Genomic DNA, 12,881 nt, shown 5'->3' with positions numbered 1-12,881 from the left:
AAACTGGCATTCAACGCCAGCTCTCTGTCCTATTCTAGAGTTAAACGCCAAAAACAGGTTGCAAAGCAGAGTTAAACGCCAGAAACAGGTTACAAACTGGTGTTCAACTCCAAGGAAGACCTCTACACGTGAAAGCTTCAATGCTCAGCCCAAGCGCACACCAAGTGGGCCCGGAAGTGGATTTCTGCATCATTTACTCATTTCTGTAAACCCTAGTAACTAGTTTAGTATAAATAGGACTTTTTAATATTGTATTTACATCTTTGGATCATCTTTTGATCATGTTTTGATGATTGAACCCTCTTTGGGAGGCTGGCCATTCGGCCATGCCTAGACCATTATCACTTATGTATTTTCAACGGTAGAGTTTCTATACACCATAGATTAAGGTGTGGAGCTTTGCTGTTCCTCATGAATTAATGCAAAGTACTATTATTTTTCTATTCAATTCAAGCCTACTTCTATCTAAGATATACACTTGTTCTTCAACCTGAGGAAGGTGATGATCCGTGACACTCATCATCATTCTCACCTATGAACGCGTGCCTGACAACCACTTTCGTTCTACTTGCAATAACTTAAGTGCATATCTCTTAGCCTCCTGGTTCATGACGCATGATTGCCTCACCTGACAACCGAGCCTTCCATTCCATGAGATCAGAGTCTTCGTGGTATAGGCTAGAATTATTGGCGGCCATTCTTGAGATCCGGAAAGTCTAAACCTTGTCTGTGGTATTCCGAGTAGGATCCGGGAAAGGATGGCTGTGACGAGCTTCAAACTCGCAAGTGCTGGGCGTAGTGACAGACGCAAAAGGGTTACTGAATCCTATTCCAGTATTATCGAGAACCGACAGATGAATAGCCGTGCAGTGACAGCGCATTTTGGACCATTTTCACTGAGAGGATGGGATGTAGCCATTGACGACGGTGATGCCCTACATAACGCTTGCCATGGAAAGGAGTAGGAATGATTGGATGAAGACAACAGGAAAGCAGAAGTTCAGGAGGAACGAAAGCATCTCTATACGCTTATCTGAAATTCTCACCAATGAATTACATAAGTATCTCTATCCTATTTTATATTTTAATTATATTTTAATTATCAATCCACTATAAACATTTGAATCCGCCTGACTGAGATTTATAAGGTGACCATAGCATGCTTCAAGCCGACAATCTCTGTGGGATCGACCCTTACTCACGTAAGGTTTATTACTTGGACGACCCAGTGCACTTGCTGGTTAGTTGTGCAAAGTTGTGACAAAGAATTAAGATTATGAACATGCGTATTAAGTTTTCAGCGCCGTTACCAAGGAATGAACGATCACGATTTCTGCGCACCAAATTTTTGGCGCCGTTGCCGGGGAATGAATGAACACGATTTATGCGCACCAGGATCTCATATACACTTGGATTTATTATTTTAATTCCTATTTTTACTTGCACACCAAGTGTTTGTGAAAAAGCTCTCATGGCATTTTGAATTCTATTTTATTTTACTCTCACACTTTAATGCCTCCCTTTTTCACAACACTTGCAATCCACATGTATTGAGATTATCATTCACAATTGTCATCATACAAGTGCTCTTTAATTTGGTACATTTAATAATTGATGCTTGAGTTATGCTTCTCATGCCTATTACTTGCATGCTTTTAACCTTCTTGTATCTAATTATTATGAATTGCCTTCATGATGTTTACTTAATGTCTTCCATGCATGTTGTAGCTACCATGTATAGGACATCATTATTACTTTTGCATTGATTATTACTTAGATTTCCCTCATTCCAATTATTAGTTATATATACTTGAAATTAATTCTCTTTCTTCCTTTTTTTAGGATGGCCACTAAAAGAGGAAAGGAGAAGGCTTCTGAAAAGCCACCGGCAAGGAGAGGAACCAAGAGAGCACCGGCTAAGGCGCCACCATCTACCAGCGTCAAGCCGCCAACAAAGCGGATGAAGAGGATCATCAAAGTTGATGAAGCAGAGAAAGCCTTTCCTGTAAGGGACTCCACACGGTTCACTAATCGTTACTGCGAGCAGATGTTCCCCATCCTAGCTGAGAAGAACTACAATAATGAGCATCTACTCATTCTCCCAATATATTTTGTTGATTTTGTGAAGCCCCGCATCAAGAGGAGACAGTGGGGATTCTTAAGGAGGTAGCCGCGAGAGGCTAACCTATCATGGGTAGTTGAATTCTACTCCAACTTCTACTCGCCTACTCTGCAGACTGTCTATGTTCGTCAGAAGCAAGTTCCTGTCTCCAAGGGTGCCATACAGAGAGTACTGGATCTTTCACTTAGCCCAGAGGGATTGGACACCTATCAAGAGGCCTCTCTTAAGCGCCAGATGTATCAGTTCGACTGGGACATCGTCTTGAAGTTATAGCCCAACCTGGCAGCACCTGGATCTATGGGCAACACCGGTCAAAACCCAAGAGCATCTCAGCCCAAGCACTTACCTTGGAGGCTCGCGTATGGGCACAGATTATGTCCCACTATATCTTTCCGAGCACTCATGAGTCCACCTTCACAGCGGACATGGCTATTCTTATCTGGTGCATTCTTACGGAACAACCTCTCAACCTGCCCCGACTCATCCGGTAGGCAATGGGACACATGCAGATAGCGGATAACCTGCCTTTCCCCGTATTGGTTTCAAATTTAGTCTCTGCAGCAGGTGTCTCCTATCGGGCTGGGGACACGAAGGCCATGATCCCTAAGGCCGATCAATACGTCTCGAATGGAAAGTACATCAGACCCCCAGTTCCTTCTGCGAGTCGGCCTTCAGGCCCATCTTTGGACACTCCTCCTTCCTCTACTCCACCATCATCCACACCACAACCATCATCCACGCATCAGATGTTTCTTCAGATCCTTCAGAGGTTCGACCAGCAAGACCGACGGATGGAGCAAATGGAGCGCCGCAACAAGCGCCGATACAACTATCTAAAGGAGCTCATTGTTAGTACCCACCAACCTCCGGAACAAAAGGACACCCTGGACTCCCCTTCACCTAGTAGCACAAGGAGCCATGATGAGCCAGACAGTGGAGGCGATGCTTCCAGCCCTATCTTGCTTCTTACTGATAGCACAGAGGACCGTGCCAAGCCTTAAGTGTGGGGAGGTCAGTCCCTGACTTCCGGAGGTAATCTTTCTCTCTTAACACCAATATTGGATTTTATTTTGTTAGATAGGATAGATTGCATAAAAATAATTGCTTGCATGTATGTTCTGCTTGGTTGAAGTAATAAATTTCTTTTTAAGACCCTTTTTATAGCATTTCACTAATTTAAATTAAAACTTTTTTGTTAAACTTGTTTGAAGATTTTAATTTGGAACATGGTTTTGGAGCTAAGAACACACAACCTGTGAGATTTTGAGCTTAATTATATGGTTACATTATTTAACCCTGATTTTTATTCTTGTGTGTTTCCTTCTCTATGATTACAATCTATGGTTTGTTCCATTCTATATGTCCATTGTTTAGTGTATATTCATGCATACATATGATTGAGGCCATCATTTGTTATTAGCTCACTTATCCCAAATAGCCTACCATTTCATTTACCTTTGTTTGCCACTTTGAGCCTTTTTGAATTCGCATTTGTTCTTTATATTACCATATCACTAGTCTTAAGCAGAAAAATAATTAATTACCAGATTTGAATCTTTGATTAGCTTAAGATAGAGATTGTGTGTCAACTAAGTGTGGGGAATTGTGGAAACTTGAGTTGATGAGAATGTGTTGTGTTTTATTGACAAAAATATTGGGAATTTGGGTACTTACTCATGTAAAAATTGAAAACCATATGCATTGATATATTATGCTTTCATTTATATATATATATAAAAAAACCAAAAATACTTATGAATATGGGACAAAATTACTCCAATGTTAAGACCAATAAAAAGATCAATGCATATGTGGTGGAATTAAAAATTGATACATGAGTATGTGATGAAAAAGTGGGATTTTGGTAGCTAGGCATGATTTTAGAATTATATAGAGTGTGTGTGTTAGGTGAGAACCTAGGTTAGTCAAAGATTCATATTATAGCTCACTTGGCCATACATATATCCTCATCCTTACCTTAGCCCCATTACAACCTTGAAAAGACCTCATGGTGTTTGCATTTGTACACTAAATATTTGTTGATTGGTTAGATGAAGAACAAAGTTTTAGAAAGCATGACTAGAGAAGAATAGAGTGGATTAACCCTAGACACTTGAGCGATTAGAGTGCATATACACTTCCAGTGAGGGTTCAATGCTTGATTATGTGTTCCCGGCTTTCATGAGCTATCTTCTTACAAGTTTACTTGTCTTTTATTGTGTGATTTGAATTAGTGGAATCCGATTTATGTTTGTCTTGGAGAACTTGTTTATTTTTAACCAAGTAGGTAAAAACATCTTAGCATATAGTTGCATTCATTTACATAGGCTGCATTGCATGAGTCTTACGTTCCCCCATTCATTCTTTCGGTCTCCTTGAGCTTAGCATGAGGACATGCTAATGTTTAAGTGTGGGGAGATTGATAAACCACTATGTTATGGTTTACCTTGTGCTAAATTGAGTGGTTTTTATCAGTTCTTTGCACACTTATTCATACAAATTGCATGATTTTACAAATCCTTCCCAATTTTGTTCTGTGATTGAAAACTTGCTTCCTAACCCTTTAAATTGTTAATTTTTAATGTCCTTTTATACTTATCGACGCGCACTCGTGACATGCGTAGAAGACCATCGACGCGTACGCGTGACCTACGCGTACGCGTGACGTGCGCCACATGCAGAAATTGCAGAAGATGCTAGGGGCGATTTTGGGCTGGTTTTGGACCCAGTTTTCGGCCCGAAAACACAGACTAGAGCCAGGGGACAAGCAGAGACTCAACACACATTCACTTTGACATAATTTTAGTTTTAATTTTTGAATCTTGGAGAGAAAACTACTACTTCCTCTAAGGTTCTTCATATTCATAGATTTTTAGTTTTATGCTTTTGGATTGGATATTGAGAAGAGTTACTACCTCCTTTTGAAGTCTTTATCATTACATTTTGCTTTCTTATTTCCTTACTTTTTTACTTTCCATTCAGTTTGTTCAGAGTCACATATGGATATCTTCGATTTTGGAATTTATTAATGCAAAGAGTTATTTTTACCTTTAATTAATTTTCTTTTATTGCTTTATTTGAATTACCATGTCTTCCATCTACCCACTTTACATGTTTATGAAAATAACATTCATGTCAATGGAGTAGACTCCCAACTTGACTTGGGAGTTGATTAATAGGAGACCCTTGAGTTGGAATACTCAAGTGTTAATTTGTAATTGGGAGCTATTGGCTGACTCTCTAGTCACTTACTCTAATCCTTCCCTAGGAGAGGATTAGGACATGTGAATCAGAGTTGGTTAGTTACTTGAATTTTCTTTATTAAGTAAAGGATAACTAAGTAGAATAACAACCTCTTACTATTATCCTTGGGAAATTTCAACAAGGATAGATATTCCGATTAATCTTCTCCCAGTCAAAACTTTTTATTTCAAATATATAAAACCTCTTGTTAATTAATAATCATTTTATTTTTCCGTTCTCCAACTCTAAAATTTCTCAGAAAATTCCTGACCAATAAATTGCACTCTTTTGTCAACTCGTTGGGAGACGACCTGGGAATTCTACTCCCAGTATTTCATTCTTAAATTGTGAGAACTCTTTTTAAATTGATAAGTGAAATTTTCGTCGGTTAAGAACTGTACTTGCAACGCTATTTTCATTATAAATTCTTAATCGGCAATTTTCCGTCCGTCACCTGTGTTATCCCATTTTTTTTACCTAAATTCAGTGAGAATTACTTATAATGGGAGTGAGTGTGAGGAGTACGTTCTATTATCGGCTAGCTTAAGTGGTAGCGAACAAAATTCGGAACAGATTGGAGTAGTGAAGGAAGGTATGTTAATCCCGTTTTCAAATTTTTTATTATTTTGGAAAATTTAATATCTAAATTATAGTTTAAAAACTCTTTCACATGGCTTTTTGAATTCGACTAGGAATATTGTTTCAATCACTCTACGACACCACTTGATTTTCAATCACTCTAGTTTTGAATACATGACATATAATTTGGATTATAACAACTTTTGAAAATTGTGTTTTCTTATAAGAATCAATTGGACTGGACTAGCTTGAATACGTGATATATAATTCAACTTAAGGACTACTTGTGAATATTATTAGAAACTAAATCAGTTTTGTAATTAACCTTTTTAATTAATCGGTTGACCAAGAAATCAGCGATTGGTTAATTGAAGAGAAACTGAGGAGCCAATAAATTGGAAAGCAGTTAATTAAGATTTGTCGTGAAAAGATCTTTGCATCCTTTAAATTAGATAAACGAGGATTGATTTTTCTAAGAACTTAAACATCTCCGAAGCCTTTGACTCTCACTATCATTGTCTTCTCTCAATCAACACTCAAGCTCACTGTCCCTTCAACATTCAAGCACTCAAGGTTCCAAGTAAGACATAATCTTGCCCTCCTCAATCCAGGTTTTATTAATCAAATTAGGTATTTAATATGATATTTTCTTGCTCAATTCTTTAATCCCCGTGGGAACGATATTCACTCACTGTGGTATTACTTGAACGATCCGGTGCACTTGTCGGTATCCGTGAGCTTTAATTTTCAGTCATCAAGTTTTTGGCGCCGTTATCAGGGATAATTGAGATTGACAACATACGTCCGGTTAAATCCTAACTTAGATCTTGTTTATTTTGTTTATTTCATGTTTATTTTTTTATTTTATTTTCTTTTCTTTTATGTTCTTTTTACTTTCTTTTAGTTTCTTTATCTTGTTTAAATTCTTTCTTCCTTCTTTATTTCTCTTTTATTCTGCAAGGTGCGTTTGATCTTTTCTTGCTTGTGTGTTTAAGAAATCATGGAATCAAATGCTATGGACACAATCCTAGCAGTCAATAAACTCTTGCATCAACAACATATGTCTCTCACAAGACTAGTGGAACAAACACAGTGTAAGCCACTGGGATATTCTAGAAATTACTCATCTTTTCCTGAATGGAGGAATTACACAAATTCTAATTGGGGGAGTCAAGGACAAGGATATTTTAACATTCTATTCTAACAACAAATAAATTTTAATGTTGAATATCAATTCCTCTAAGAACCATCACCTCTTGAACTTGCTGATGAAGGGATTTTTATGTCGGTATAGAATTTCTCAATAAATTCTCATTGCAAGTATAGTTCTAAACCAACAAATAATCCTCAATCAAAATTTAGTTTGTCACAAGTACAAACTCCAATGAAAATAACCGAAGTATTTAAACCTCAGGTCGTCTCTCAAGAAATTGCAGGGAAGTGTTCATGTTATTGGTTATGGATTGTATACTTTTGGGGGGACATGAAAGATAAATTGCGAGAAAGTAAATGAAACTTAAATGATAAAACGGTCTTGGGAAGGTGATGAGCGGATAATTTATACACTTTTTGGCATTGTTTTTAGTAGGATCTAGTTACTTTTAGGGATGTTTTCATTAGTTTTTATGTTAAATTCACATTTCTGGACTTTACTATGAGTTTGTGTGTTTTTCTATGATTTCAGGTATTTTCTGGCTGAAATTGAGGGACTTGAGCAAAAATCAGATTCAGAGGTTAAAGAACTCAAAATGGCGCGCTTCCAATTGCGTTGGAAAGTAGACATCCAGGGCTTTCCAGAAATGTATAATAGTCCATACTTTGCCCAAGTTTAGACGACGCAAACTGGCGTTCAATGCCAGCTCTCTGCCTAATTCTGGCGTCCAGCGCCAGAAACAAGTTGCAAAGTGGAGTTCAACGCCCAAACTGGCACCAAAACTGGCGTTCAACTCCAGGAATGACCTCTACACGTGTAACACTCAAGCTCAGCCCAAGCACACACCAAGTGGGCCCCGGAAGTGGATTTATGCATCAGTTACTTACTTCTGTAAACCCTAGTAGCTAGTTTATTATAAATAGGACTTTTTACTATTGTATTAGATATCTTTGGATCATTTTTAGATCTCTAGACCTCCATGGGAGGCTGGCCATTCGGCCATGCTTACCCTCTATTCACTTATGTATTTTTAACGGTAGAGTTTCTACACTCCATAGATTAAGGTGTGGAGCTCTGCTGTTCCTCAAAGATTAATGCAAAGTACTACTGTTTTCTATTCAATTCATCTCATTTTGCTTCCAAGATATTCATTCGCACTTCAACCTGAATGTGATGAACGTGACAATCATCATCATTCCCTATGAACGTGTGCTTGACAACTACTTCCGTTCTACATTAGATTGAATGAGTATCTCTTAGGTCTCTTAATCAGAATCTTCGTGGTGTAAGCTAGAATGATGGCAGCATTCAAGAGAATCCGGAAAGTCTAAACCTTGTCTGTGGTATTCCAAGTAGGATTCAATGATTGAATGACTGTGACGAGCTTCAAACTCGCGATTGCTGGGCGTAGTGACAGACGCAAAAGGATAGTAAATCCTATTCCAGCATGATCGAGAACCGACAGATGAATAGCCGTGCCGTGACAGGGTGCGTTGACCATTTTCACTGAGAGGATAGGATGTAACCATTGACAAGGGTGATGCCTCCAGACGATTAGCTGTGCCGTGACAGGGCATTTGGATCATTTTCCCGAGAGAAGACCGAAAGTAGCCATTGACAATGGTGATGCATTACATAAAGCCAGCCATGGAAAGAAGTAAGACTGATTGGATGAAGATAGCAGAAAAGCAGAGGTTCAGAGGAACGAAAGCATCTCTATTCGCTTATCTGAAATTCTCACCAATGATTTACATAAGTATTTCTATCCCTGTTTTATTAATTATTTTCAAAAACCCCATTACTATTTTATATCCGCCTGACTGAGATTTACAAGGTGACCATAGCTTGCTTCATACCAACAATCTCCGTGGGATTCGACCCTTACTCACGTAAGGTATTACTTAGACGACCCAGTGCACTTGCTGGTTAGTTGTGCGAAGTTGTGAACCATGGTATTGGCATCATGTTTTTGGCGCCATTGCCAGGAAAAGAAAGAGCAATGAATTTTACATAATCAAAGTGTAATCACAATTTCTGCGCACCAAGTTTTTGGCGCCGTTGCCGGGGATTGTTCGAGTTTGGACAACTGACGATTCATCTTGTTGCTCAGATTGGGTAACTTTCTTTTCGTTTTCTTTTCAAAAAGTTTTCAAAAATCTTTCAAAAATCTTTCAAAAATTTTTCTTTTGTTTTCGAAAAAAAAATATAATAAAAAAATAATGTTTTCAAAAATACATTATTCTATGGCTTCAAAACTTTCAAGAATGAATTCTAGAGTTTCATGGTAACATGTTGAATCCTATCTAGCTGAAAAGCCATACCCAAACCCCTTTGGGATTGGTCTTCAACTAATCACCTCAATGGATGTAAATCCATTCTAAATCTTGACTGGCTATTAAGCCATGTCTAACCCTTAGATTGGAGCGTTAGACTAAAGAGTACAAGATTCCTGGAATTCACATGAAAAATTTTGAATCCTTATTTTTTTCTTTTTCAAAATGATTTTCGAAAATTTTAAAATAAAAATACAAAAAAATCATAAAATCATAAAAATAAAAAATATTGTGTGTTTCTTGTTTGAGTCTTGAGTCACGTTATAAGTTTGGTGTCAATTGCATGTGCATCTTGCATTTTTCGAAAATTTTCATGTATTCATAGTGTTCTTCATGATCTTCAAGTTATTCTTGGTAAGTCTTCTTGTTTGATCTTTGCATTTGTATGTTTTGTGTCTTTTCTTGTTTTTCATATGCATTCTTGAATTCTTAGTGTCTAAGCATTAAAGAATTCTAAGTTTGGTGTCTCACATGTTTTCTTTCCATTAAAAATTTTTCAAAAATATGTTCTTGATGTTCATCATGATCTTCATAGTGTTCTTGGTGTTCATCTTGACATTCATAGCATTCTTGCATGCATCACATGTTTTGATCTAAAATTCTCATGCATTGCATAATTTTCATGTTTTTCTCTCTCATCATTAAAAATTCAAAAAATCAAAAAAAAATATCTTTCCCTCTTTTCTCTCATAATTTCGAAAATTAGATTTGACTTTTTCAAAACTTTTTAAAATCTAGTTGTTTTTGAGTCAAATCAAATTTTCAATTTAAAAATCTTATCTTTTTCAAAATCTTTTTCAAAAATCAAATCTTTTTCATTTTTCTTAGTTATTTTTGAAAATTTCAAAAATATTTTTCAAAAATATTTTTCTTAATTTTACATCATATTTTCGAAAATAACAATAACAATTAATGTTTTGATTCAAAAAAATTTCAAGTTTGTTACTTGCTTGTTAAGAAAGATTCAAACTTTAAGTTCTAGAATCATATCTTGTGATTTCTTGTGAATCAAGTCATTAATTGTGATTTTAAAAATCAAATCTTTTTCAAAAACTAATTTCAATCATATGTTTTCAAAAATACCTTCTTATCTTACCTTTTTCAAAAATTTGATTTCAAAATATCTTTTCTAACTCCCTAACTTCTTATCCTTTCAAATTTGTTTCAACTAACTAACTAACTTTTTGTTTGTCTCTTATCTTTTTCAAAACTACCTAACTAACTCCCTCTCTCTCTAAATTTCGAAAATATCTTCACTCTTTTTCAAAATTTCTTTTTAATTAACTAATTATTTTAATTTTTTTATTTTAATTTTCGAAAATTACTAACTTTTTTTTCAAAAACTATTTTCAAAAATCACTAACTCTTTTTCAAAAATAATTTTCGAAAATCCTCTCCCTCTCTCATCTTATTCTATTTATTTATTCATCTACCAACATCTCTTCCTCACATCACTCACCAAATTCGAACCCCCCTCTTCTATCTGTGTTCGAATTTTTCTTCTTCTCTTCTTCTACTAACAATAAGGAACCTCTTTACTGTGACATAGAGGATTCCTCTTCTTTTCTTTTTCTCTTCTCTTTCTTATGAGCAGGGACAAAGAAAAATGCATTCTTGTTGAAGCTGATCCAGAACCTGAAAGGACTCTGAAGAGAAAACTAAGAGAAGCTAAATTACAACAATCCAGAGACAACCTTATTGAAAATTTTGAACAAGTAAAGGAGATGGCAGCCGAACCCAACAACAATAATGCAAGGAGAATGCTTGGTGACTTTACTGCACCTAATTCCAATTTACATGGAAGAAGCATCTCCATTCCTGCCATTGGAGCAAACAACTTTGAGCTGAAACCTCAGCTAGTTTCTCTGATGCAGCAGAACTGCAAGTTTCATGGACTTCCATCTGAAGATCCTTTTCAGTTCTTAACTGAATTCTTGTAGATCTGTGATACTATTAAGACTAATGGAGTAGATCCTGAAGTCTACAGGCTCATGCTTTTCCCTTTTGCTGTAAGAGACAGAGCTAGAGTATGGTTGGACTCTCAACCTAAGGATAGCCTGAACTCTTGGGATAAGCTAGTCACGGCTTTCTTAGCCAAGTTCTTTCCTCCTCAAAAGCTGAGCAAGCTTAGAGTGGATGTTCAAACCTTCAAACAAAAAGATGGTGAATCCTTCTATGAAGCTTGGGAAAGATACAAACAGTTGACCAAAAAGTGTCCTTCTGACATGCTTTCAGAATGGACCATCCTGGATATATTCTATGATAGTTTATCTGAGTTATCAAAGATGTCATTGGATACTTCTGCAGGTGGATCCATTCACCTAAAGAAAACGCCTGCAGAAGCTCAAGAACTCATTGACATGGTTGCTAATAACCAGTTCATGTACACTTCTGAGAGGAATCCTGTGAGCAATGGGACGCCTATGAAGAAGGGAGTTCTTGAGGTTGATACTCTGAATGCCATATTGGCTCAAAACAAAATATTGACTCAGCAAGTCAATATGATTTCTCAGAGTCTGAATGGAATGCAAGCTGCATCCAACAGTACTCAAGAGGCTTCTTATGCAGAAGAAGCTTATGATCCTGAAAACCCTGCAATAGCAGAGGTGAATTACTTAGGTGAACCTTATGGAAACACCTATAATCCATCATGGAGAAATCATCCAAATCTCTCATGGAAGGATCAAAGGCCTCAACAAGGCTTTAATAATGGTGGAAGAAACAGGTTTAACAATAATAAACCTTTTCCATCATCCACTCAGCAACAGACAGAGAACTCTGAACAAAATGCCTCTAATTTAGCAAACTTAGTCTCTGATCTATCCAAGGCCACTGTAAGTTTCATGAATGAAACAAGGTCTTCCATTAAAAATTTGGAAGCACAAGTAGGCCAGCTGAGTAAAAGGATCACTGAAATCCCTCATAGTACTCTCCCAAGCAATACAGAAGAGAATCCAAAAGGAGAGTGCAAGGCCATTGACATAAGCACCATGGCCGAACCTGTAAGGGAAGGAGAAGACGTGAATCCCAAGGAGGAAGACCTCCTGGGACGTCCAGTGATCAATAAGGAGCTTCCCTCTGAGGAACCAAAGGAATCTGAGGCTCATCTAGAGACCATAGAGATTCCATTGAACCTCCTTATGCCCTTCATGAGCTCTGATGAGTATTCCTCTTCTGAAGAGAATGTGGATGTTACTGAAGAGCAAGCTGCCAAGTTCCTTGGTGCAATCATGAAGCTGAATGCCAAATTATTTGGCATTGAAACTTGGGAAGATGAACCTCCCTTGTTCACCAATGAACTAAGTAATCTGGATCAACTGACATTGCCTCAGAAGAGACAGGATCCTGGAAAGTTCATAATAGCTTGTACCATAGGCACCATGCTCTTTAAGGCTCTGTGTGACCTTGGTTCAGGGATAAACCTCATGCCCCTCTCTGTAATAGAGAAACT

The 12,881-nt window shown here is 37.1% G+C and overlaps 1 non-coding gene across 1 annotated transcript; it reads right to left on the bottom strand.

The window, feature by feature from the left end:
- Window positions 1–11,553: 11,553 nt before the first annotated feature.
- LOC112726092 (small nucleolar RNA R71) lies at window positions 11,554–11,661 on the bottom strand. Its single transcript, XR_003165160.1, has one exon. It is a non-coding gene; the product is annotated as a small nucleolar RNA R71 (small nucleolar RNA).
- Window positions 11,662–12,881: the final 1,220 nt, after the last annotated feature.

Source organism: Arachis hypogaea, chromosome 11 (assembly GCF_003086295.3).
Source record: "Arachis hypogaea cultivar Tifrunner chromosome 11, arahy.Tifrunner.gnm2.J5K5, whole genome shotgun sequence".
Classification (NCBI taxonomy): domain Eukaryota; kingdom Viridiplantae; phylum Streptophyta; class Magnoliopsida; order Fabales; family Fabaceae; genus Arachis; species Arachis hypogaea.
This window is presented reverse-complemented; position numbering and strand designations above follow the sequence as displayed.